At 45.9% G+C, this 25,278-nt stretch overlaps 2 long non-coding RNA genes across 2 annotated transcripts in view; one reads left to right on the plus strand and one right to left on the minus strand.

The window, feature by feature from the left end:
- LOC135966488 (uncharacterized) overlaps positions 1–1,417 on the minus strand; it is a 46,482-nt gene extending 45,065 nt beyond the window's left edge. Inside the window, exon 1 of the long non-coding RNA XR_010579801.2 lies at positions 648–1,417. This is a non-coding gene — a long non-coding RNA (uncharacterized lncRNA). The remainder of the gene's footprint in view (positions 1–647) is intronic.
- A 13,173-nt stretch (positions 1,418–14,590) lies between these two features.
- On the plus strand, positions 14,591–22,594 carry LOC135966491 (uncharacterized). The gene is made up of 2 exons (XR_010579804.2): positions 14,591–14,741; positions 18,648–22,594. It is a non-coding gene; the product is annotated as an uncharacterized lncRNA (long non-coding RNA).
- The last annotated feature ends 2,684 nt before the right edge of the window (positions 22,595–25,278 follow it).

Here is a 25,278-nt window from a genome sequence, read left to right on the forward strand (position 1 = left end):
AAGACTTGCTGATTCTTTTTTTCGTTTGGTCATTATGAATAGAGCTTCTGTAAATAATTGCATGGTAGCTTTTATTTAGAAATAACATCAAAGTAGTTGTCAAAATACTTAGGAATGTGATTTTTGGATTGTAAGGTGAGACTTGTTTAGCTTTGGAAAAAACTGCCCAACTTGTAATAGGGGAGGACAAATAATTTTCTGTGTTTTTGGAATTCTTAGATGGGACCCTCTGTAACAAATGACAGATTAAAATGAGAAAAACAGAAAAGTTTAAAAACTTGTATACCTTATTGATAAGACTCTTTAGTGATGTAGTTATCCTTCTGTTCTTGGTGCTGAGAGAGAGAGGTAGCTTTTAAATGGGAATTTCCTTTATAGATGTAAATTTTCCTTACACAAGGGTAACTTCTACTCTGTTTTCAGAACTTCCTTTGTTGGCATTTTTTTCAAAATAATTAACTTGGAATAATTCTTAAGCCAAAGGGACATATTTTTGGGTGGCATATTCTGGTTTCCTGCCATTATATTTTAGGGTGGCATATTTTGGTGTTATACACTGTGTTCCACCAGCAATGAAAACAGTTCTTGTTTTTCCTCCAGCAATTTGTCATTTTTTAAAGAGTTTAGCAGTTCTAACAGATATAGACCAGCTGTGCTATCTCATTGTGGTTTTCAGTTATCTACTATGTTGAGCATCTTTTGGTATGTTTACTTGCCTTCTGTAGATCATCTTTGGTGAGGTGTCCGTTCATATATGTGCATTTTTAATTGGGCTGTTTAACTTATTGTTCAGTTTTAAGAATTTTGTATGTATTTTGAATACAAATTCTTTCTCAGATCTGTATTTTGCAAATATTTTCTTTCAATACGTGACTTATCCTTTTGTTCCCTTCCCAAGGTATTTTCCAGAGTATTAACTTTAAATATTAAGAAATCCACATTGTCATTTCTTCTGTGTATATCAACCTTTTGTGCCATTTGTTAAAATTCATTACCAAACCCAAAGGCACATAGCTTTTCTTCTCTAGTTTCTTCTAGAAATTGTATAGTTTTGCATTTTTAGTGTAAGGATGATTTTGAGTGATTATTTGTGTAAGTTGTAAAGTTTTCATCTCCATGCATATCATTTGCTATGGTTTCCAATTCATTGTTCCCTCACTATTTCTGGGAAAGACACAGGATAGTGGGCTCTGTTAGAGTAGATAGACAGCTAGACATGAACAGGAGGTTGAGCTCCTGGAAAAGGGGATGTCTGGGAAGGCTCACCTGGAGGGACCACCAAAAATTCACATATTAGTAGCATCTCTAATGCCGGAGTGGACGGGCACTTGTCAATTGTGGGTAGGAGGGAGAAGAGGTACCTATGCAGAAAGAAACACCCTAGAACTCCTCTTAAGATGCCCCAGTCATCATTCACTCTGCAGTAAAAATGTCACAATATTGGTAGCTACATGCTGATAAGGACAAAGGGGACATTCTTAAAAGAAACCTGGCACCATAAGTACAGATTAGGGCAGAGAAGGACATTCAAAAGAGATGGGCGCAGTAGGTACAAATGTGACTGCTGTCAGCCTGCCTGGGATGGTGGGAAGGAGCCTGGTGCCAGAGTGGATTCAGATGGATGACCACACATGTGCCTGAACCAACAGTGAGGAAGTCCCACAAGCCTAAGTGGGGCAAGTTGGGGACCTAAGGCAGTAGCAGGAAAACCAAAGAAAACAGGGTCAGACCTGAGACCGAGGCAGGAATGTGAAGAAGTCCAAAATAAAATTCCCTGCACAGGACTCCTAGGCTGCTTTCCTGCGCGATCAGCCTACTCCTCCCTATTTTTCTACAATAAGCTCTTCACACTGTATTTTTTTCAATGAAGTTATCTGCCATCTTCGTACTGCCTCTTGGTGAAAATCTTTCTTCCAAGTTAGAAAAGAACTGGGACATGAGCTCTCCCCAGTAATAGCTCCGTTTCAGTTTGAATTTCCAGAACTGGTGGCGCTTAATAACTGGCGCTCTGACTTTAAGTGGTGCAGGAGGCGGCCAGTATGGGGCGCCAGCCGTCACACCTGGAGCAAGAGGGCCCTGCATAGCCCCCATCTGCCTGCAGGTGTTGTGCTGCCATGACACTGCCAGCAAGAGGGCCGGGCAGTGTCCCCAGCATCCAGCAGGGGGCGTACGACGACTACACTGTGAGCAAGAGGATCCTGCAGTGTTCTTAGCTGCCAGCAGGTGGCACACGGGCACCACACCATGAGCAAGAGGAGCCTGCAGTGTCCTGGTTGGCAGCAGGGGGCGTGCTGCCACTCCACTGTGAGCAAGAGGATCGTGTAGTGCCCCCAGCGGCCAGAAGGGGGCGTGCCCCCACTACAAGGCAAGCAAGAGGGCCCGGCAGTGTCCCCAGCTGCCAGCTGGGGAGCCAGCTGCCACTTCACTTGGAGCAAGAGGGCCGGGCAGTGTCCCCAGCTGCCAGCATCGGGAGTGCTGCCACTACACTGTGAGCAAGAGAGCCCTGCAACGTCCCCAACTGCCAGCAGGCGGCGTGCCGTCACTATACTGCGAGCAAGAGGGCTCTGCAGTGCCCCGGCGCCAGCAGGGGGCGCTGGCCACAACTGTAAGAAAGAGGGCCCTGCAGTTGCTCTAGTCACCAGTAGGGGGCGCACTGGCACAGCACCGTGAGCAAGAGGGCCCTGTAGTGCGCGGCTGCAAGCAGGGGGCACCCGAGCCCGGCTTCTCCGATTACTGATGTTCCGCCTGTCTCTGCACCGCTCTTCCGGCGGCGTGCGTCTCTGCGCCTGCACCGCGCCCCCTGAAGCCCACGCGGCTTGCGTCTATGCGCCTGCACCGCGACACCCCCCAACGACGCGCGGGCGTGGGACTCTGCGCCTGCGCTGCGCAGGCCTGCGGCTCTATGCCTGCGACTCTGTACCTGCGCCAGCCTGCGCCGAGCCAGCCTTTAACGCTACGCCTGCGCCGGCCTGAGCCGAGCCGTGCGCAGCCCCGGCCTGCGACTCTGCGCCTGCGCCGTGCAGGCACTGTGCCTCTGCGAGGGTGGAGCTGTATTTTCTCAGCACAGTCCCGGAGAGCATCACGAGGGCGGAGATGTGTTCTCCTTTGTGCAGACCTCGGGGGTACCGCGAAGGCGGAGCAGCGTTCTACTCAGCCCAGGTCCGGATGTGGGGTGCACCGCGAGGGTGGAGCTGCATTCTGCTCAGCACAGACACGGGGTACACCGCGAAGGCGGAGCAGCGTTCTCAGCCTCGCTTTGGGGCAACTCGGGGCCGCATCCACGGCGAATAAAATCCTTTCTGTTTGTAGCCTTGAGTAATGGTTCAGTGTGGAAAACGGGAAACCAAAAGCCTCTCTGAATCCTGCTCACCGAGGTTCTCCCCACCCCGGGCTAGGCGGCCTCAGTGCGAGGTCCACACCATAGCCCGGAACACAAATACAGCATATGCAGACATGACACCCCAAATACGACACCCGCAGTGCTCACGGAACAAGCACCTGTAATGCTAATGCACTGCCTCAATAGAAAAGTTAATGTAAGATCTGCATTCCCCATGCCGCCCTGGAGTGCTAAGACAGTGATCATAATAAAACTGACATAGTCAATGCAAACGTAGCAAAGAACTTAGCAATAGGGTTAGGGTTAGGGGTTAGGGTTAGAGTTAGGGGTTGGAGATAGGGGTTAGGGTCAGAGTTAGGGATAGGGCTAGGGTTAGGGTTTAGGGTTAGGGTTTAGGGTTAGGGTTAGAGGTTAGGGTTAGGGTTAGGGTTAGGGGTTAGGGGTTATGGTTAGGGTTGGGGTTAGGGTTTAGGATTAGGGTTTAGGGTAGGGGTAGGGGTTAGTGTTAGGGGTTAGAGTTAGGTGTTAGGGTTTGGGTTCGGGTTAGGGGTTAGGGTTAGGGTTAGGGGTTAGGGTTAGGCGTTAGGGTTAGTGTCAGGGTCAGCTTCAGGGTTAAGTGTAGGGGTAGGGTTAGGGGTTAGTGTCAGGGTCAGGGTCAGGGTTTTGGGTTATGGCAGTTAGGGTTAGGGTTCGGGTTAGGGTTGGTTAGGGTTAGGGTTAGGGATTAGGGTTAGTGTAAGGAATTAGGGTTAGGGTTAGGGTTTTAAGGTTAGGGTTAGTGTTAGAGGTTAGGGTTAGGGTTAGGGTTTGGGTTAGCGTTTGGGTTTGGGTTTGGGTTAGGGTTAGGGTTAGGGGTGGGACAGGGCGTCATTCCTCAGCTCACCTGCGACAAATACCTATATGGTTGCTTCTTCTGCCCTGTGTAAAATGCAGCTTCACTTAGCCACACCAAGTTGTAAGTCACTATTCTTCTACCCCTACTCACAAGTCAATTGTGTATTCACCGAAAGGCTTATGAAAGACTCAGAACTATGCAATCCTTTGTCTCTTGTCCACCTATAACCTGGAAGCCCCCCACCTTTGTGTTTACTGCCTTTCCAGATGGAACTCTGTTTCTGAAAAACAAACAAACAAATTTGGTTTTGAGACATTTGGATGTGGGAGTTCTTCTTGCAGGCCAGATGTCAGACCCTTGCCTGAGGCAGCGGTGGGGCCACCAAGGAGATGGTGGCCCTCATGCTGCCCCAGTCTCACTCCTACAGGCTCACCCCCAATCTGGCCCACGATGCAATGCGACTACAGAGAAGTGGGACATACTCACTGTAGGTACTGCTGATACTCATGCGCATTCTTCCCATGAACAGCATGAACGTTGACCAACTCCAGCGTAATGAGGAACAAGATCAGGCTGAGCACAGGGGACAGTAGTCTGAAACTAAAAACAGATGAAAGTAAATTCAAACCTGAGGAACGTTGGTATTTTCCACCTTCATCAGGAAAATGATGTTTCACCTCATCAACATCCTTAAGTCCCAACTTCTCAAAAAATAATTTTCCTAATCCTGAGAGCCCAATGCCTGCTTCCAGCCCCCAGGCCCGTGGCTGGCGGGAGTGCCCAGTGTAGCCCTTGCTCCCGGCCCATCCTGCACGTCCGCATTCCTTGCTCATCAGTCATCGTCTGAGACTCTCAGACATCTGACGGTCTATGTCAGGGCTGCCAGGGGCTCTGCACACTCACGGGGCACCAGGCAGGCCCAGTCTGTGCCCAGCAGCCCCCCTGCTCCCTGCCCTCTGACATCTAGGGAGGGACTCTCACCAGAGGAAAACAAATGGCTTCAATATGAAAGCAGGCTCAATGCCACCAGATTAAAGAAATCCCAACTAAAGTAAGATCTTATTTTTCCCATGAAACTAGTTGAGACATTTAAAAATATTCTGGTTTTGGAGAGTGGTAATAAGAGAATGACCTTGTCTTATAAACTGCTGGTAAGAGTGTAAATTAAGTAACACCCTTCTGGAGGGGAATCCAGTGATATCTATTTAAAGCTTTAAAAACACAGATACCACTCAACCCAAAAGTTCTAGAAATGTATCCAAAATGGTCATTTTTTAAGGATGTAGCACATTCTAAAATATACACTGTAAGTGAAGGAACCATAATGCTGTTAATCTGCTATTAAGTTAATCTGCTGTTATATTTTAAATCCAAATCCAGTTAATCTGCTGTTATACTTTAAATCCAAATATTCATTTAGGTAGATGGAACCCACATTTCCATAGGCCAAATTACAAACACTATTTAAAATAGTATGTACTATAACTTTCTATGAAAATCAGCATGGGGAGTCCTCACAGTCCTCAGATAACATCATTTCATTCAACACCGTTTCATCACAACATCAGTGAGAAAAGAAATCGATACACCGTGAGGGCCACGGTCTGTGTGGAGAAGCACGTTCTGCATGGGTTTTCTCCCATCCCCCAGTTTCCTCCCACATCCCAGAGCCGTGCACATTAGGTGAACTGGCACATCTCCATGGTCCCAGAGTGAGTGTGGGTGTGTGACTGGCCCTGCGAAGGAACCACGTCCTGTCCAGGGTGGGTCCTGCCTTGTACCCGGAGCTGCCGGGATAGGCTCCAGCCACCCACAACTCTGAATTGGAATGAGCAGGTTGGAAAATGAGTGAATGAATGAATGAATGAATACAAATTATAAGAACTTGTAAAGTCTACCATCATCATACAAGTGCTCGACAGTGCGTGTCGGTACAAAAGTGCTCAGTGACCCACACATTTGTTCCTGTTGGTGCTGGAGCTGTGGGTGGGGGGAAGGGGGCGGGCCTGGGGAGGTCTCGCTCTGCAAACATTTACTGCCTCATTTAACCACCACAGGACTGCCGGACTGCCGTCACTCACTGCCTCGCCAAACACTCAGTAGTTCTCACTTGTTTCTATTCATCTTTCTTAAATGTCCATAGAGCTCATATGTACCTCAATGTTTAACACTGTAAGTGTTTTGGGTCTTTCTTTAGAAGTTTGGTAATATTTTTATGACCAGAAACATGCTGTGGGAACTTAACTTTTGTTTCCACTGTGCAAGGAAAATAAATCTCAGTACCCCAAACTCACTAAGCCAAAGGGAAAAGTCAAGCTAGGAACTGCCTCAGGCAAACCTGCCTCCCATTTTATTCCTAAATAAGGTGGCTACAAGAGAAAAAAGCTACATACAGACCTCCCTCACAGTTTGTCCACAAGGAAATGCCTCATGGGCCTCAAGATCTCTACCCGGAAAGACTTCTGCTGAATTTCACCCTGGCAATGCAGTTGCCAGCTGATCTTCCCAGGGGTGGGACAGGGCGTCATCCCTCAGCTCACCTGACACAAATACCTATATGATTGCTTCCTCTGCCCTGTGTAAAATGCAGCTTCACTGAGCCACATTAAGTTGTAAGTCACTATTCCTCTACCCCCACTCACAAGTCAATTGTGTATTCACCGAAAGGCCTATGAAAGACTCAAAACAATGCAATCCTTTGTCTCTCGTCCACCTATAACCTGGAAAGCCCCCACCTTTGTGTTTTCCTGCCTTTCCCCAAGTACCTGGGGCACATGCTGTCAGGATCTCCTGAGGCTGTCACAGCACGTCCTTAACCCTGGGAAAGTAAACTTTCTAAAAGGATTGAGACCTGTCTCAGATACTTTGGGTTCATACTCTCAGTTGTGAACTCCAAGTATATCAACACCTGTTGATGGGTTTAGTGAGGGGCCTATTGTGTGTGTCTTCAGTGGGGACTGGAACTGCATCTGTGATGACTTCCTGCCCCACAGTGCCCCTCCAGAACAGGAAAGTGAGCACACACCTACTCCATACACGCAGGTAGTTCTGCCGCTGGCAAGACCGCAACATCCTCTCCACCCCCTGCCTGTGTCTCAGCTCCGAGGCAATGGTGACCTGGCCAGACACGTGGTGACACTGCTTGCCGATGCTTTGGAGCACAACCAGCACTTCCAGCGCAATCCTGGGGCAGAAGAGGGTAGGAAAGGGTGTGCTGCAGAGCTCACGGAGCAGCTGGGGCCACCTGCAAACAGAGCCAGACTTGGAGCAGGCATTGTGATCCTCACCTGTACCTCACTCTCCTTCTGTACCTGCAAGGCTGCGGCTTTCTGGGAGCCAGGGCTAGCTGCGTATCACTGGTGGGTCTGCAGGGACAACCGTGACATGCGGCAAGTGTTAATTAAATACACTGAATTGTGGCAAACAGAATGTGACATTCACAGCCTCATCAGCTGTGCCACGCTTGCACAGAGATTGTCAAAACTGATCTCATAATTCCTCTTGGAGCAGTAACAGTGGGATTCTAAGACTACTTTATAAAATCTAAAACATAGAAAATGTCTAAATTTGCTATGCTAATCTGCAGAATCAATGTTTCAACAGTTGTCAGGATGTCCTGGAACTTACGTCTCAGTAGGAAGATGATCCAAGTCCTTTAAAACACAATGATTCTCAGGCACATGGTGATACAGCTCATCCGTCATTTTTGTAATTAAAGAGTGGCTGACATTTGTTTCAGAATTATCTTCTAATCTGAAAAATAGAAAATATTTAAAGATACATGACAATTAAAATGCCCACATTAGTGCCCATGCACAATAATGGTTAATGGTTCACTGAGCAGCAACCTGACTGTGAATCTTAGTTTCCCCAAATATAAAATGTAAAAAGCCACCATCACGGGACAGTGGAGAAAGAAACGATGCCCTATGCCAAAAGCAAAGTCCAATGATGACTGATGAGACGATGAACCACCTGCATATTCCTCCTGCTGAACAAGTATGTCTGCTGTTGTCTACGATTCCAGAATGCATGCCTCCATCCCCACTTCTCTCCTGAGCTTCAGACCCATCTTTCTTTCTGCCTACTCAGTAGTTCTCATGGACGCCATTGTCTACCCACAAAACCTGCCTCTCGTTCCATGTTCAGTCTCCACCAGGGCCCCAGGCCAGCTGGAAGATCGCATTCAGCATCACTTGCAGCTCCTCACAGCCACCAAGGCCCAGAAATTCCTCCTTCCCCTTTTATCTTCCAACAGCCTCGCTAAAGAAGAAATGCTGCTGAAACTAACAGTACCAGACAAGCTTGAGGTCAGCCAGGCCCCAGGATGCCACGTACCTGACTGCTTCCCAACTGAGTTCTTTGGGGAAAGGCAGCAGAGCCCAAACCCTGATACTCTCCTCACAGCTCAGCACCTGGGATGAAATGTTTTATTGACTTTGTAGATTTCACGGTAACTTCCTAGAAAATCTGTTTTTAGATTATTATGGATGTTACATCACTCTCTAGAAAATACGTATCTATAAAATTATTACAAATTCTAAACATTTTAAAACCAGAGGGCGGGTGTCAGTTCTTCACTACAGATGGGGGAAGGCTGGGGAAACCACCAGGGGATTGGTAGGGAGTGAACGTCTGGGGTGGCTATGACCATATTCACAGGTTCTTTCGACACCTGCCATTGAGAGGGAGGACCCCACCAAATCTGCACGAGCTCTGGTGACTGGCCTGGAACCAGCAGAACACAGCAGGTGTGAAGATGCTGCACGTTATGCAAAGCCATGTCAGAGGCGCAGGTGTCTCTCCAGTTCAGGCCGCGCTCGGGGTGCAGCCGCTGTCACCTTGAGACTGTCCCTGCAGGACCCCCATGAGGCCTCTGGCCAACTTCCAGTCTTCTCAGACGCAACATCCACGAAGCCCTGGGGGACCACAGCCGTCCACACCCAGGCCAGGCCACACGACAGATCCCTCGGCAGATGCTCCCCATTTCTAACCCACTAGCACATGAGCAAGTCAAACGTGGCTGCTGACACCATGGAGCGTGAGTGGTCTCAACAGCAGGAATAACCGAAGCTCAGGATGCAAAGCTGCCTGAATACCTGTGAGACGCCAGGAGGGGGACAGGAAGTGGTAAGGACCCAAATAGCCACCGTGGGGCACGGGAGAGGATGGTCTGGAGCCTCAGCAGCTCTGGTTGGAAGACAAAGGCTGCCTTCTTGAAGCTCCTCTTCCTTCCTAAATCTTCCCTCCTCCACCTTCCTAAGGGCTTGCACTTGGAAAGCATGGCAATCCCCACTGGTAAAGCTGGTCTGCGGCGCCAATGGGGAATGGCATCCGACCAGTGCAGCCCGATGCTCTGCCTCCAATCCACACCTCCAGGAGGCTGTTTTCCCAACTTCACTGCTGACAACCCCCTTCTGACAGTATTTTCCTGAAGGCATTCTCAAGGAGGCCTCCGACTTCTCAAGGCACCATTTCCTTAAAGCGCCTTTGCAAATCTCTCCTGACCCGCTGTGTGCTGATTTTACAGCTTCCTTTTAGAGGTAGTCTCATTTATGAATTTTCACCTGCACAGCTGTCACGATGCTTATATTCTTGGGGACTGTCTCTTTCATCCCCTTGCACTACCCTTGTATCCTCCCGTATGTAGAATAAAACACCTTCGCTGATTGCCAAATTGGAACTTCCTGGCAGAAATGCTTAAAAAATTGTTTGTTTCAGTAAGTTAACAAAAGCTAGTCCGTGTAGGAGAAGAAAAACTGACATTACTCACCACTGACAAATAAAAACTGCTCCCAGCTCTGCGTTACTGCCTACAGCAATAAAAGCCTGCCAGGGGATTCAGCAAAAACACTTCCCGGTGCTCATCCATTTAACGCTAAAAACCTCAGTGCCATCAGCACTGCATTACTTTCAACTGCGAGACACGGAACTTGAGGCTCAGAAGACTGAGCAACCAGGCCAGGGCCACAGCAAGCACCACGCTGGCTAGAAAGCTGGATCTGCCCAACTCAAAGTCTGACTCAGCAGGCAAACTGCACCCTTCCAGCATCTCTGCAAAAGACAGGTGGTTTCAGAGACGTACACAGCCCTCCCAGCACCCTGCATTCGGCATACCTGTTTTTTAGGCTGAAAAACCGGATGGCAGCGAGAACTACAGTATTCTTCAAGACTAATCAACAATTCTACTGCTGCTTTTTCCTAGTTTAGAGAAAACAGTGGCTACTATCGTGTTTGGGTAGACTTAGTTTTCTTCTATTGAACTGTAGGCCAATTAGAGTCCCCATTTCTCATTATCTTTCTTCAAACAATTTTTTGCAGCTAGAAAAGTAAACGCTTCACTAAAATAGGTTTCACATGGCAAGGAAATCACAGCCAATAAAATGATTTTAAATGGAGGCCATTAACAATAATAGATCACAAATGCCACACCCACCCTCTGTGCACAAAACTGGAGATGAATAAGAAAAAAAGGATTCCAAACAATTGGAAATTTAACTAGGAAATAGTTACTTAAACACTAAAAAGCAATACAACTAAAAAACAATACAACTAAAAAAAATCACATAATCATTTAATTGCTAAGCACATACATATTTTTACAAGTATAAAATTACGTCATTTGAAGCTGATATAACCACATAACTTAAAAATCCAAGTCAGTCAACTGAAACCTATGAGAAACAAAGTCAGTGAATTGATAGTTGACAAATTAAAAAATCTGTAACTACCTACAATTCTTTTTTCTTTTCTTTTTTCTTTTTCTTTTCTTTTTTTTTTTTTTTTGAGACACAGTCTTACTCTTTTTGCCCAGGCTGGAGTGCACTGGTGCGATCTCAGCTCACTGCAACCTCTGCCTCCCAGGTTCAAGTGATTCTCCAGCTTCAAGCTGCTGAGTAGCTGGGATTACAGGCACCCACCACCACGTCTGGGTAATTTTTTTGTATTTTTATTAGAGACGGGGTTTCACCACGTTTGGCCACACTGGTCTTGAACTCCTGACCTCAGGTGAACCACCTGCCTCGGCCTCCCAAAGTGCTGGGATTACAGGTGTTAGCCACTGCACCCGGCCCGCTACCTACAATTCTTAAAAGCACAAAACAAACAACTCAAGTAGCTAGATGTTAACTATGGAAGAAATGTGCTGGCCTTCCCTTCACTCAGATGTGTGAGAGCCTGGAGTGCACTAGGGAGTGTGCTGGGCAGAACACGGGAGGCACACACATGTGCCTGCACGGGTGATGTCCCCACAGGGCAGACCCACACGCAGCATATGTGTGCCACTGCAGAGCAGCGTATGTATCCCACTGCAGAGCGGCATATGTGTGCCACTGCAGAGCAGTATATATATCCCACTACAGAGCGGCATATGTGTGCCACTGCAGAGCAGTGTATGTATCCCACTGCAGAGCAGCATATGTGTGCCACTGCAGAGCAGCGTATGTATCCCACTGCAGAGCGGCATATGTGTGCCACTGCAGAGCAGTATATGTATCCCACTACAGAGCGGCATATGTGTGCCACTGCAGAGCAGCGTACGTATCCCACTACAGAGTGGTGTATGTGTGCCACTGCAGAGCAGCCTACATATCCCACTGCAGAGCAGTGTATGTGTGCCACTGCAGAGCAGCGTATATATCCCACTGCAGAGTGGCGTATGTGTGCCACTGCAGAGCACCTGGCTTCTGTTCCAAGACATGAACCCATCTGAGGGCTTCTGAGGAGAGGATGACATGTTGGGGAAGGATCAGTCTGGCTGCTGTGTTATGACAAGGGGAAGGGCTCGCAGAAGTCGGTGGGCAGACCAGTCAGTACCAGCAACATTCCAAGGAGGGACCAAGGCGGTATGGCCAGGTGGTGGCACAGGAGGGACAGAAAGAAGCAGATGTGGAACATATTTCTTTTTTTTTCTTTTTCTTTTTTTGAGACGGAGTCTTGCTCTGTCATTCAGGCTGGAAAGCAGTGGCACAATCTCGGTTCACTATAACATCTGCCTTATGTGTTCAAGCTATTCTCAGGACTACAGGCACCCACCACCATGCCCAGCAAGTTTTTGTATTTTTAGTAGAGCCAGGGTTTCACCATGTTGGCCAGGCTGGTCTCGAACTTCTGACCTCAGGTGATCCACCTGCCTTGACCTCCCAAAGTGCTGGGATTACAGTCATGAGCCACCGTGCCTGGACTGTGGAACATATTTCTAAAACCTGTTCCAAGGACGGAGTATGAAGAGAGGAGAGGAATCTGAGGCTTCCAACTTGAGCAGCCACCTGGGAGGCTGGAGGTGCCACGTAGATGGAAGGACTTGAGGAATGAAGATGCAGAGACACTGTGTCCCTGAATAAGCTTCAATATTGTGAAAAATGTCAATTATCCCTAATTCAATCCATGAGGTGTTCTTATTTGTTTTTGGGGTTTTATGTTTGTCCAAGTTTACACAGAATAATAACTATTAATTTTTTTTTAAAGTAAAGCTAGACTCTGTACCTTACTCTTAAGATGAAATAAATTCCAGTTGGATCCAAAGACGTAAATGGAAAATAAAGAAAAAATAGGTAGGGCACGTTGGCTCATGCCTGTAATCCCAGCACTTTGGGAGGCTGAGGCGGGTGGAACATAAAGTCAGGAGTTCAAGACCAGTCTGACCAACATGATGATACCCCGCCTCTATTAAAAATACAAAAAAACTAGCCAGGCGTGGTGGCAGGCACCTGTAATCCCAGCTACTCGGGAGGCTGAGGCAGAGAACTGCTTGAACCCAGGAGGCAGAGGTTGCAGTGAGCTGAGATTGTGCTACTGCACTCCAGCCTGGGTGACAGAGTGAGACTTTGTCTCAAAAAAAAAAAAAAAGAAAATAGAAGTACCAGGGAAAATGTACACCTATATTTTTAATTTTGAAAAGCAAAGATTCTTTTCAGAATGACTCCAAATGTGAATCCAGAGAAAAAAAATATCAAAACCTATGAACAAATAACAAAGCAATATATACACAAATAAGGCTAATGAACCAGTGGGAAAAATGAAACTGAAATAAATGGAGAAAATACATTAATAGGCAATTAATGAAATAATTATAAACATCTAGTAAACACAAAAAAAGAATGAAAATAAAAACATAATCTTGGCTGGATATGATGGCTCGCGCCTGTGGTCCCAGCTACTCAGGAGGCTGAGGCAAGAGGACGGCTTGAGCCCAGGAGGTCGAGGCTATCATAAGCCATGACTGCAGCACTGCACTCTAGCCTGGGCGACAGAGCGAGACCCTGTCTCATAAAAAATAAATAAATAAGTAAAAGAAAAGAATTTTAAAAACCTTATTGATATCTTTTGTCTTAGAACTTTACTTTTTAAGAGTATTTACATAAGTGCCCAAATGAACAAAGATGTTCATTTCAGCATAATAATTAGGAATTTTCCACATCAGGAACATTACAACTCATCCATCAATGAAGGACTGCTTAGGTAAATAATAACATATTGATAAAATGGAATATCAAACAGCTGACAAAAAGAATAATACAGAACAAAGATGCCAAAAACACACTGTTAATGAAAAATGCTAGCTATAAAACACAACGTATCTTCCTACGAACTCACTTTGGTACACTCATAGCAAAAATGTGGTAGCAACACTACCTAATTATTAACAGTAGTTATTTCTGGGAGATGGAATTCTTGAGGGCTGTTACTTTTCACATTAGTTTTTCTATTTCTAGTAATTTTTCTTTGAACATTTAAGCATTTTAAAAATAACTGTCAAATGTATAATTTGAAAAAAAGATTAAAATTTCAATAACAAATATTCTAACCTAAATTATTTACTTTGAAATAATAAAAGAATTAGTTTATTGATGATGCAAATATCCTACCCCATCGATGCAGCAAACATCTGTAAAAATTTCCTAATATTTGGTTAATCCTGTTTTATAATTTGCTCTTTGATTTTCAATACTTAGCTGCTGTTACATACAGCATATGTGTTTTTAAGAAACAAGTTAAATCATTTTAGCTAAGATTAATATTGATTGATCTGTGATAGAGAATATAAACTTATGTGTAATCCAGTCACTTTTTTTTCTGATGGAGGATACTGTAACTCAGATATACTAAAAGATGATTAATAGTTAATTACATTTGAAAAATAAACTATATCCTTTCATAGCTGAATGAGTTAATCTAATTAATGATTTTCTTCCCTGTAAATTACCTTAAAAACTGATGGTAGACCTTCATCAACAGATCTGAGTAACAGTACAACAGAAAATGCAAGCAACTAATTAGTTGTTTCTTTTGAAAATTCATGTAAGTTGATCTCCCCGTGGCTTAAATGATCTCTTATGCGGGGACCCTCCTGATGGTTCAGGAAATCCCAGAGAAATTCCTTTCAGAAATTAAACAGAGAAAATGTTTTTTTAGTGTCCACAGCAGAGATCCGTGCCTGGTGTTGCTAACAGAAGGAAAGAGTGCATCCATCAAGTCCTCTGAAGCCCTGGGTGGGACCCTGCTGCGGAGAGCTGTTCTCCTACACCCACAGCTGGAGAGACTGTGGGGGAAGGCAGAGCTGCCCAGGTGGTACTGGAGTCTCATCAAATTCCAGTCTTTCTTGTTTTCACAAGGGGTGCCTCACAATATCGCAGTTGGTTGTACACCCCCTGCAGTACAAAGAATAATATTCTCTTCTCTTCCTTTAGCTCTTGAGAACAATATCACATGGCGGGGAACACGCCGTGCACTATTGGAAGTAATATCATTCTCTCTTATTCTGGATAGTAGGAACAATATCTCAGGCGGGATGGACAAGCCCTGTGATATTGAGAGTAATATCATCCTCTCCCAACGAAGATATTAGGAACCATATCACAGGGGGCGTGTACACTTCTTCAATATTGGTAGCGATATCATCCTCTCCTCCCTGGGTATAAGAAACAAGGTGACAGGCAAGGTGGAGACCCCCCACGTCTTGGGGAGTAATTTCCCTCCCTGGATATTAGGATCCACGGTGGACACACAGCATGTTTACGATTCTGAGAGTAATATCATCTCCCCCTCTAGACATTACGAACAGTATCAAAGACGGGTGTACACCCTCTGCAATATAGGGAGGAATATCATCCTCTTCTCGCCTGGATATTAGGAACAATATCAAAGGAGTGTTTATGACCCCTGCGATATTGGGAGTAATATCATCCTCTCCCAGATGGAAATTAGGAACAGCATCACCGGGGGCGTGTACACCCCTGCGATATTGAAAGTCGTATCATCCTCTCCCCTCTTGGATCATGGGAACAACATCCCTGGGGGGTGTACACTTTCTGTGATATTGGGAGTAACATCATCTTCTGTGCCTTGGAATATTCAGGATAATATCACAGGGGGAGGGGGTGTGTACATCTTCTGCAACATTGGGAATATTATCCTCTCTACCCCTGCAAATTCGGAAAGATATCACAGAGTGGGTGTTCACCTCCTGCAATATGGGGATTAATACTGTCTTCTCCCCTTCGGGATATCAGGAAGACTATCACACAGGGGTGTACAGTGTCTGTGATACTGGGAGTAATATCAGCCTCTCGGCCTTGAGATATTGAGAAGAATGTCACAGGGTGGATGTACATCCCCTGCCATATTTGGAGTAATATCAACCGCTCCCCTCCATGGATATTTGGAACAATATCCCAGACTGGGTGTATGCCTCCTGCTCGACGGGGACTAATATCATCCTCTCCCTCCCAGGATATTAATTACAATATCACTGGGTGGGTGAACACAGCCTGCGAATTATTTTCATCCTCTCCCCCACCGGATACTAGGAACAATATCGCAGAAGAGCTGTACCCTCCCTGTGATATTGGGAGTAATATAATACACACTTTCCATGAATATTAGGAGCAGTGTCACCGGGTGGCTGTCCATTCATTGCTATGTTTGGAGTCATGTCATACTCTACCCCTGTTTATATTAGGATCAGTGTCACGCGGTGAGTGTACACCTACTGCGATATTAAAACTAAAATCATGCTCTCCGTCCCTGGATATTGGGAACAGCATCACAGGTAGGTGTACACCCCCTGCGGTATTAGGAGTAATAATATAATTAATTATTAAACATCAATGATCGATTTTAATAATTATCAATGATACTATTAATAGGAATCCATTTATTAATTATGGATAATTATTTTAAATATATGATTCTGCATACTTAAAATTAATTATTAACATTAATCACGTTTAACAATATTATTAGTTCTTAATATTAATTATTATTTTATTACCAGCATCACTTAGTATTGATTTAAGTAACATTATTGCTGATATCATTATTTTATTTTTAACAGTGATATTACTATTAATTATTAATACTAATCTTTAACATTTTTAACCAGTATTAATTTTTACTATCTTTATTGTGATTATTAACATCGATGATTACTCTTAATTTTTCTTATATTTATTAATATTAATAATTAATAGACTTGTTCCTGATATCCGGCGGGGAGAGGATATTACTCCCAATATCGAAGAAAGTGTACACCCCTCTATGATGTTATTCCTAATAGCCAGGGGGTAGAGGATGACATTATTGAAACTATCGTAGTGGGTGTACAACCCTTCGGTCATCTCGTTCCTTATATCCTGGGTGGGAGAGGATGATACGACTCCCAATATCGCAGGGGGCATAGACCTCCCCTGTGATATTGTCCCTAACATCCAAAGGTGGAAAGGATGACATTTCTTCCGATTTCGCAGGGGGTGTACACTACCCCTGTGATATGGTTCCTAATATCCAGGAGGCGAGAGGATGATATTATTTTCAATATTGCAGGAGGTGTACACTCCCTAGTGATATTGTTCTTAATATCCAGGGACGGAGAGGACTATATCACTCCCAATAGAGCAGGGGTTGTACACCCCTTCTGTGACATTGTTCCTAATAGCCAGCGGGGGAAAGGAAGATATTACCCCCAATATCACAAGGGGGTGTATACCTAATATCCTGGAAGGGAGACGATGATACTAGTGGCAATATCGCAGGGGGTGTACACACCCACTGTGATATTGTTCCGAATATCCAGAGAAAGAGAAAATGATATGACTCCCAATATCACAGGAGGTGTACATCCTCCTGTGATATTGTTTCTTATATTCAGGGGGAGAGGATGATATTACTCTCAATATCACAGGGGTTGTACACACCTCCTGCGGTATTGTTCTTAGTATCCCGAAGGGGAGAGCATAATATTACTCTCAATATGGCAGGGGGTGTACACCTTTGTAATATTGTTCTGAATATCCATGATGGGAGAGGATAGGACTCCCAATATCACAAGAAGTGTACAGCCGAGGCCGGGCGCGGTGGCTCAAGCCTATAATCCCAGCACTTTGGGAGGCCGAGATGGGCGGATCACGAGGTCAGGAGATCGAGACCATCCTGGCTAACACGGTGAAACCGCGTCTCTACTAAAAAATGCAAAAAACTAGCTGGGCGAGGTGGTGGGCGCCTGTAGTCCCGGCTACTTGGGAGGCTGAGGCAGGAGAATGGCTTAAACCCGGGAGGTGGAGCTTACAGTGAGCTGAGATCCGGCCACTGCACTCCAGCCTGGGCGACAGAGCTAGACTCCGTCTCAAAAAAAAAAAAAAAAGTGTACAGCTGAGGATGATATTACTGCCCATATCACACGAGTTGTAAAACCACTTCAATATTTTGCCTACAATCCTGAGGGGAGAGGATGATATTACTCCCAATATCAAAGAAGGCGTACACCCCCCTGTGACACTATGCTCAATATCCACGTTGGAAGATGAAGACATTACACCCAATATCGCAGGGGATGTACACCCACCTTGGGATATTGTTCCTTATATTGAGAGGGGGAGAAGATGCTATTGCTCCCAATAACACAGGGGCTGTGGCAGTACACCCTTCCTGTGATATTGTTCTTAATATCCTAGGGAAGAGAGGAGGATACTACACCCAATATCGCAGGGTGTACACCTACCCAGTGATAATGTTCTTAATGTACTCCACCTCCCACCACCAGGGATATCAGTCCTAATATCCAGGGGAAGAGAGGATAACATTATGCCCAATATCGCAGGGGAGTGTACACACCCTCTGTGATGTTGTTCCTAGTATCCAAAGGTAGAGACAATAATATTACTGGCCATATCGCAGGGGGTGTACACCCTTCTGTGATACTGTTTTTGACATTCAGTAGGGGAGAGGACAACATTAATCCCAATATCGCAGAAGGTGTACAGACCCACTGTAAACCCTAATGTACAGGGGAAAGAGAAGACTATTGCTCTCAATATCACAGGGGCTGTAACCACCCTGCCCCCTGTATATTGTTCCTAATATGCAGAGGGGTGGAGGCTCATAGTACTCCCAATATACTAGAAGGTGCACACACACCTGTGATAGAGTTCCTAATATCCAGCGGGAAAGAGGCTGATTTTACTTTCGATATTGCAGTGGGTGTACAGCGCCCCCAAACCCGGGGTATCATTCCTAATATCCAGGCGGGAAGAAGATGACATGGCTGACAATATCGAAGTGGGTGGACACTTCTTCAGTGATATGGTTCCTCTTATCCAGGAGGTGAGTGGATATTATTCCCAATAAAGTAGGAACCGTTCAGTCACCCTGGGATTTTGTCCTTAATAACCAAAAGGGAGAGGTGATATTACTACCAATATTGCAAGGGGTGTACACCCCTCCTGTGATATTGTTTCTTATATCCAGGAAAGGAGAAGATGGTATTAGTACCAATATTGAAGGGATGGACAGCCCCCATGGGATATTGTTCTAAAGATGCAGGTTGAAAGAGGATGAGATTCCCTCCAATACAACAAGGGGTGTACACCCTGCCTGTGATATGAATCCGAAAACCTAGAAGAAGAGAGAATGACGTTGCTTCCAAAAACACACTGGGTGTACACCCATCCTGTGATATTGTTCCTGTCATCTAAAGGAAGAGATGATGAAACTACTACCCCTACTGGAGAAGGTACACACCCCCCCGTGATATTGTTCCTCATATCTTGGGGGAAGAGCATGATATTACTTCCAGTATGACACTGGCTTCACACCCAGTCTGTGATATTGCTCCTAATTTCCAGTAGGTAAAGTATGATGTTCCTGCCAAGAGAGTAGTGGGTGTACAGCCACCCTGTGATATGTCTCCGAATATTCAGGGAAAAATAGGAAGACATTACCCCAAATCTCTGAAAAAGTGTACACCCATTGTGTGATATGGTTCCTAATATCGGGAGGTGCAGAGGATGGTAATCTTTCTCCCATCGCAGGCTGTGTACACATAACCTGTGAAATTGTTCCTAATATCGTGAACAAAAGAGACTGCTAATAATGAACACACATTTCAGGGGGGAATAATTATTAAGATCCACATCGTAAAGGGGAGTAATAGCGATCCTCTCTCTCCCCCTCACTGTTACAATCCACATCGCAGGGGGTGAGAAACCCCCCACGATGTGGGGAGTAATAGCATCCCCCTCTCTCCCCCTGGCCTTATATAAGGAGGCTGGCCTTATATAAGTGCCTCCCAATGCCATCGCAGGCTTTAATGTATTCACTTAAAGTTTTTTCCTCATTTAGATCTGCCATTCTCTTAATAGTTCTAATTGCTGCCTGACATTCTGTATTAGCATTTTCATCAGCAAGCAGCTGAACGATCACTTTCTTGGCATGAGAATTGGAAATAGCCTTTTGAGCCGCATCCTGCAAACGGGCGATAGAATCAGGATAAGGCTCCCTTGGACCCTGTTGAAATGTGTGAAAAGAAGGATAAGCAGTAGCAGGGTCGTGAATTTTTTCCCAGGCTCTTAGGCATGTAGTTCTGAGCTGATCAACAGCCTCATCACCCATTACCATCTATTGATTTAGAGTACCCATGCCTGTCCGATTCCAAGCAATTGATCAGGTGTGATATTAACGGGACGCTGGGCTTGAGCATTTCTGCCCGATTTGTTGCTTCATCCGTCCACCAGGTTTTCAGTTGGAGAAATTCAGAGGGGGACAGGGTGGATCGGGCTAATGCCTCCCAATCCATACGTATTCAACGTCTGTTATAAGCCACACATTGTAACAAGGAATGAACATAAGGGGAATTTGGCCCATATTGTCCAATTGCTTGCTTTAAGTCTTTTAATATTTTAAAAGGAAATGGCTCCCAGCATGCTTGAACAAGTTCTCTAGCCTCCTCAGCTGATGAAATAATTACCAGAAACTGCCAAGCATTCAAATCCCCCATTTCTTGTGCCTGGCGAATGGATGCCTGGATTGTCCCTGTGCCATAATTTGTATTTGGACCCGCTGGCAGCACTCCTCTACCATAATTAACAGGTGGGCAAGCCTAGATCATTCCCTCATCCTCATTGGCTGTTGGACAAGCCTGAAGCGTCCCTTCACCATAGTTACTGGCGGGGCCTGCAACAATGGGAGCCGCAAGGCGCGGGTCTCAGGCACCCCTTTCAAATATTCAAGAGGCTGGCCTGGGGGTGGCCATTCCAGACCTTCCCCTAAAGGCGCAGTAGGTGGCACTGTTTCTTTTATAAGTCTCTGGAGATGAACATACATACCTTCCCGTTTCTCGCCCTTTTTTAAAGGAGACTGTCATGGTTCACTTTGCTGATAATTAGACTCCTGATTATTCAACTTTCCTATGTCATCCTGAAAATCCTCCTTCTCCTCCTCAGTGTGGAAGGGCTCCAGGGCTGTTTTAATTGCAGACCACACAGACCAAGCAGAGACGGGAATATCGCGGCCCTCTTGTGCTGGTTTTAAGTCTGATCCCACCTTGTCCCAATCTTCTACATTCATGATACCATATTCCGGGAACCAAGGAGAATACTTGTCTACCAGGTGGAACAAAGATGTGAGATTTTGGGTACTGACAATTACCCCTCCGCGGCGTAGTAACTGCTTTACAAGGCTTAAGTAATTAGCGAACTTACTCTCAGCTCGACCCACATTTTCCGGAGGTTTCCTTGGAATTCCCCGAGCGCCCTCCTTACCCTAGAGCTTGAAGTGAAAACCTACTCGGGAGTCCTTTGTCGGTCGTCCTCAGCTTTCCACGCTCTGGTGTTCGTTCACTGGATTACTTGTAGAGATTACGGGGAGCCCTGTGTTGGGCACCAGAGACAGCCTGGGCAACCGAGGAAGACCCCGGTTTCTACCAAAAAAAAAAAAAAAAAAAATTAGCAAGGTGTGGTGTCCCTTGCCTGTAATCTCAGCTACTCCATGAGAAGTCAGACGAAACCTGCCACCAGAGACTGATTTTCTTCTAAAATGCTTTCTCCAAAATATTTTTAAAACAGAAGGGGGAAATTGGAAAGGAAAATATTTTGGGCCCCGCAAATCACTAAGATAAAGGGAAAAGTCAATCTGGGAATTGCTTAGGGCAAACCTGCCTCCCATTCTATTCAAAGTCATCCGCTGCTCGCTGAGAAGAATGCATATCTTATTGCCTCCTTTGGAAAGGCTCATCAGAAACTCAGAAGAATGCAACCGTTCCTCTCTCACCTGCCTGTGACCTGGAAGCCCCCTCCTGGCTTCCAGTTGACCCACTTTTGCTTCAGGTTGTACCGGATCAAACCAGTGTTCATCTTACATATGTTGATTGATGTCTCCTGTCTCCCTAAAATGTGTAAAACTGTCAGATACAGTTTTACAACTGTAAAGGTTTGGCATGTTAACGTTCTTGTGTTTTGTTCTCCAACTCAACTTTCTTGTTCTCCATGCCTCCTTGCCCTTAGTTACTGTAAACAACCTTCCCCCCGTCAGTTCTAATCAATAACTCACATCTGTTCCCTTGGTTACCTGCTCTGCACCCATTTCTCCCTTCCAAACCACACGTCCCACCGTTGTAACTCACGACTCCCTTCCCCCTTCCTTATTTGGGAAAGTGTTCACAAATAGCCAACGGGGTCAGTGTAGATCTTGAGGTCTGGCCCCAGCCCATGCCAGAGGTAAGGACTGCATTAGGAATAAAAACCCCTGCTTTTCTTTGTTCCGTGTGCTCTTGCGATTGTGATTGATGCGAGCAGCACGCTTCCACAGAGGTAAATTGCGTTGCTGAGAAAACTTTTGCTTAAGTGCTAGTTTCACTTTTCGTCACCGAGCATTTATCTCCAACAAAACCAAGCTGTGCTCTGACCACCTTAGGCAACTGTCATCAGGACACCCTGAGGCTGTGTCATGCACAAGCATCCCCAACCTTGGCAAAATAAACTTTCTAAATACTCTTTTCCCCAAATGCTCAGGGAGACTGATTTGAATAATCATAAAACTCCGAGGCTGCACTCCAGCCTGGGCGACAGAGCAAGACTCTGTTTCAGAAATAATAAAATGAAATGAAATGAAATAAAATAAAATAAAAATCAAATCTCCGGTCTCCCGCACAGCCGACTCTGCGTGAGTTACTCCTTCTCTATTGCTATTCCCCCGGTCTTGAGAAATTGGCTCTGTCTAGGTAGCGGGCAAGGTGAACCCACTGGGCAGTTACAGAATTGCCATTATATTGCTTGCAATTTTCTATCTTATTATGCAAAATAGCTATAATCTTGTATACAAGGTTAAATGCGAATGTGCTCCTTGCGTGGTCAGATCCCAGCGCAGGAAGGATGCACACCCCCTATAAACCGCTAGGCCAAAACGGTCATTCTGGCCACATCCAGCCTCACGTGAGATCGCAATCTCCTGTCACTCAGGGCCTGAGGGGGCGGGGCCTGAAGCCCCAGACAATCAGGGACGCTGGGGTGGGGACCTGTCAGTCAGGCGCACCGCCGGAAAGGAGAGGGCGGCTTCCGGGATCCGGCTGGCGGGCGCTTTGTCTCGCCTTTGCCACCGTAGGCTCTTCCTGTGAGTCTCCGCTGCTACTTCCTGGCTCTGGGAGGCCCGGTGCCTCTGCAGCAGGCTCGGCCACCCTGTGACCTGCGGGTATTGGGCCATCCCTAGCTGACGCCGGGACACCCGGGAAGCCGAGGAACGGTGAGTGGACTGCGCCTGGCTTCCGGAAGTGGGGAAGAGGGCTGGGTGAAACCTGCTGGAACCAGCCATGGGCTGCGGAACCTGCGGACCGAGTCGCCGGGCGCAGCCGGGCCTCAGTCCCCTTCTGTGCAGGGCCGGGCTGCGCGGGCAGCGGGACCCCTGCGTCCTGTCTGTACCTGCGGGCGCCACTTCCGCCGGCCGGAGCCCTCTCGGGAACCCCGCGCCTCCCCCACCCAGGTAGTGCGGTGACCACGGGAGGGTGATCCGGGAGAGCCCCGACTTGGTGTGCGGGGTTCCAGCGTGGGAGGAGCTGTGGTTCATGGAGCTTCCAGTCCCACCTTTCTCCCCCTAAAATTAACCTGAGGCTTTGTTAAAACGTTAAACGGCGTGTTTGAGCAAACGCGATTCATAAACGGGTACCGCAGTCATGGTTTGTGGTTTGGGGTCCACGGGAGGGGCGTAAATGAGAGGCTTTGATAAGGTGAATGAGGAAGCAAACCATACATATATATACACACACACATATATATACATATATACACACACACATATATATATATATATATATATATTTTTTTTCTTCTTCTTCTTTTTTTTTGAGACGGAGTCTCACCCTGTCGCCAGGCTGGAGTGCAATGATGCAGTCTCAGCTCACTGCAACCTCTGACTCCTGGGTTCAAGCGATTCTCCGGCCTCAGCCTCCCAAGTAGCTGGGCTTATAGGCGCCACCACCACGTCCAGCTAATTTTTGTATGTTTAGTAGAGACAGGGTTTCGCCATGTTGGCTAGTTTGGTTTCGAACTCCTGACCTTAATTGATCACCCTCCTCGGCCTCCTAAAGCGCCGTGAGGCACCTTGGCCAAAATATTTTTCTGTTTCCAAACATTTTACATGAGAGGAAAGCGGAGAATAAATCATCTGACACTCTACTGTAAAAAAAATCTTTGTACCTCTCTTCTTTTCATCTTTCCTAAGTGTACATATTACCAAAATGTCTTTAGGTTGAGGTCCCCCCGTGAAAACTTGACAGGGTGTTGTGTCCTCAGCCACTCTCCTATCTTTTCCTAGTCCTGGCATTTTAGAACTGTCTGGGGATGACCCAGGATACCCACAGTGGCCATGTCTATTGGAGGGTCTAGTGAGTATCAGCCCCCGGGGTCATCTCATCCCCAAGGACAGCCTGAGGTATGGGGTAGAGTCTCTCAGGGGAGCAGCTGGATGCTCTTGGCCTTAGAGGAATCTCCTGGTATAGTTTCATCTAAAATGGTGACCTCTTAGGGTCATTAAAATTTTAGGACATTAAAATTAATGGACAATACAATGTAATGTCATGAAATATAGGTCATTAAAATTATTCCTCCGGCCCGAGTTTTTATTCCTCGAAGACACATTGATGGTGTGCCAATTGGATGCTGATATTGAGAGGAAAAGGCAGAAATGATTTCTGCTCTCTAGCTTGTCTCAGACCTGTGAAGAGAGAAAAACCGTCCCAAAGGACAAGGAAAACCCACCCCAGAGAGGATGTGCAAGAACCTGAATATTAAAATGCACTGAAGGCACACAGGAGGACAAAGAGCACTGCCAGTGCCTCGTAGGTGGTCATTGAGTACTTTACTGAACAGGATGGGTGTCCTAAGGGATAGAATGGCCTGCCGTGACACTTAGAAAGGTCTGCGTTGGAGTCAGTACTGCCTCTCCCTGAGTTTGTTACCTTGAAAAGGCTTGTCCTCTTATTTGAGTTTCAGGTTTTCACTGACTGTAAGATACATTTTGTCAGTACAGCTTGAAAGATAAAAATACTATTTCCAAAGAGGTAGGGTAAAATGATGTATTTCATTTGCTAAAAATTCGTATTTATTTCTTCCCCAGAGTGAGTGTAGTAAGTTTTAAAGTTCTGTTCTTTTTAAGGGTAATTTCAAATGGAATTGTAGGACTTAGCTTTGTAAATGCTACTGGTGAAATAAAAGTGTGTTAGATAAATTGATGATTTATAAAGATTCACCAAAATGTCAGTTCCCCTCTTGTAGCTTGGTGAAGAATTTATGACAGTGGACACATGTGTATCCTCTTATCTGGGTATCTGAGTGTTGTTTTT

This window comes from Macaca fascicularis, chromosome 12, assembly GCF_037993035.2.
Source record: "Macaca fascicularis isolate 582-1 chromosome 12, T2T-MFA8v1.1".
NCBI classification, from domain to species: domain Eukaryota; kingdom Metazoa; phylum Chordata; class Mammalia; order Primates; family Cercopithecidae; genus Macaca; species Macaca fascicularis.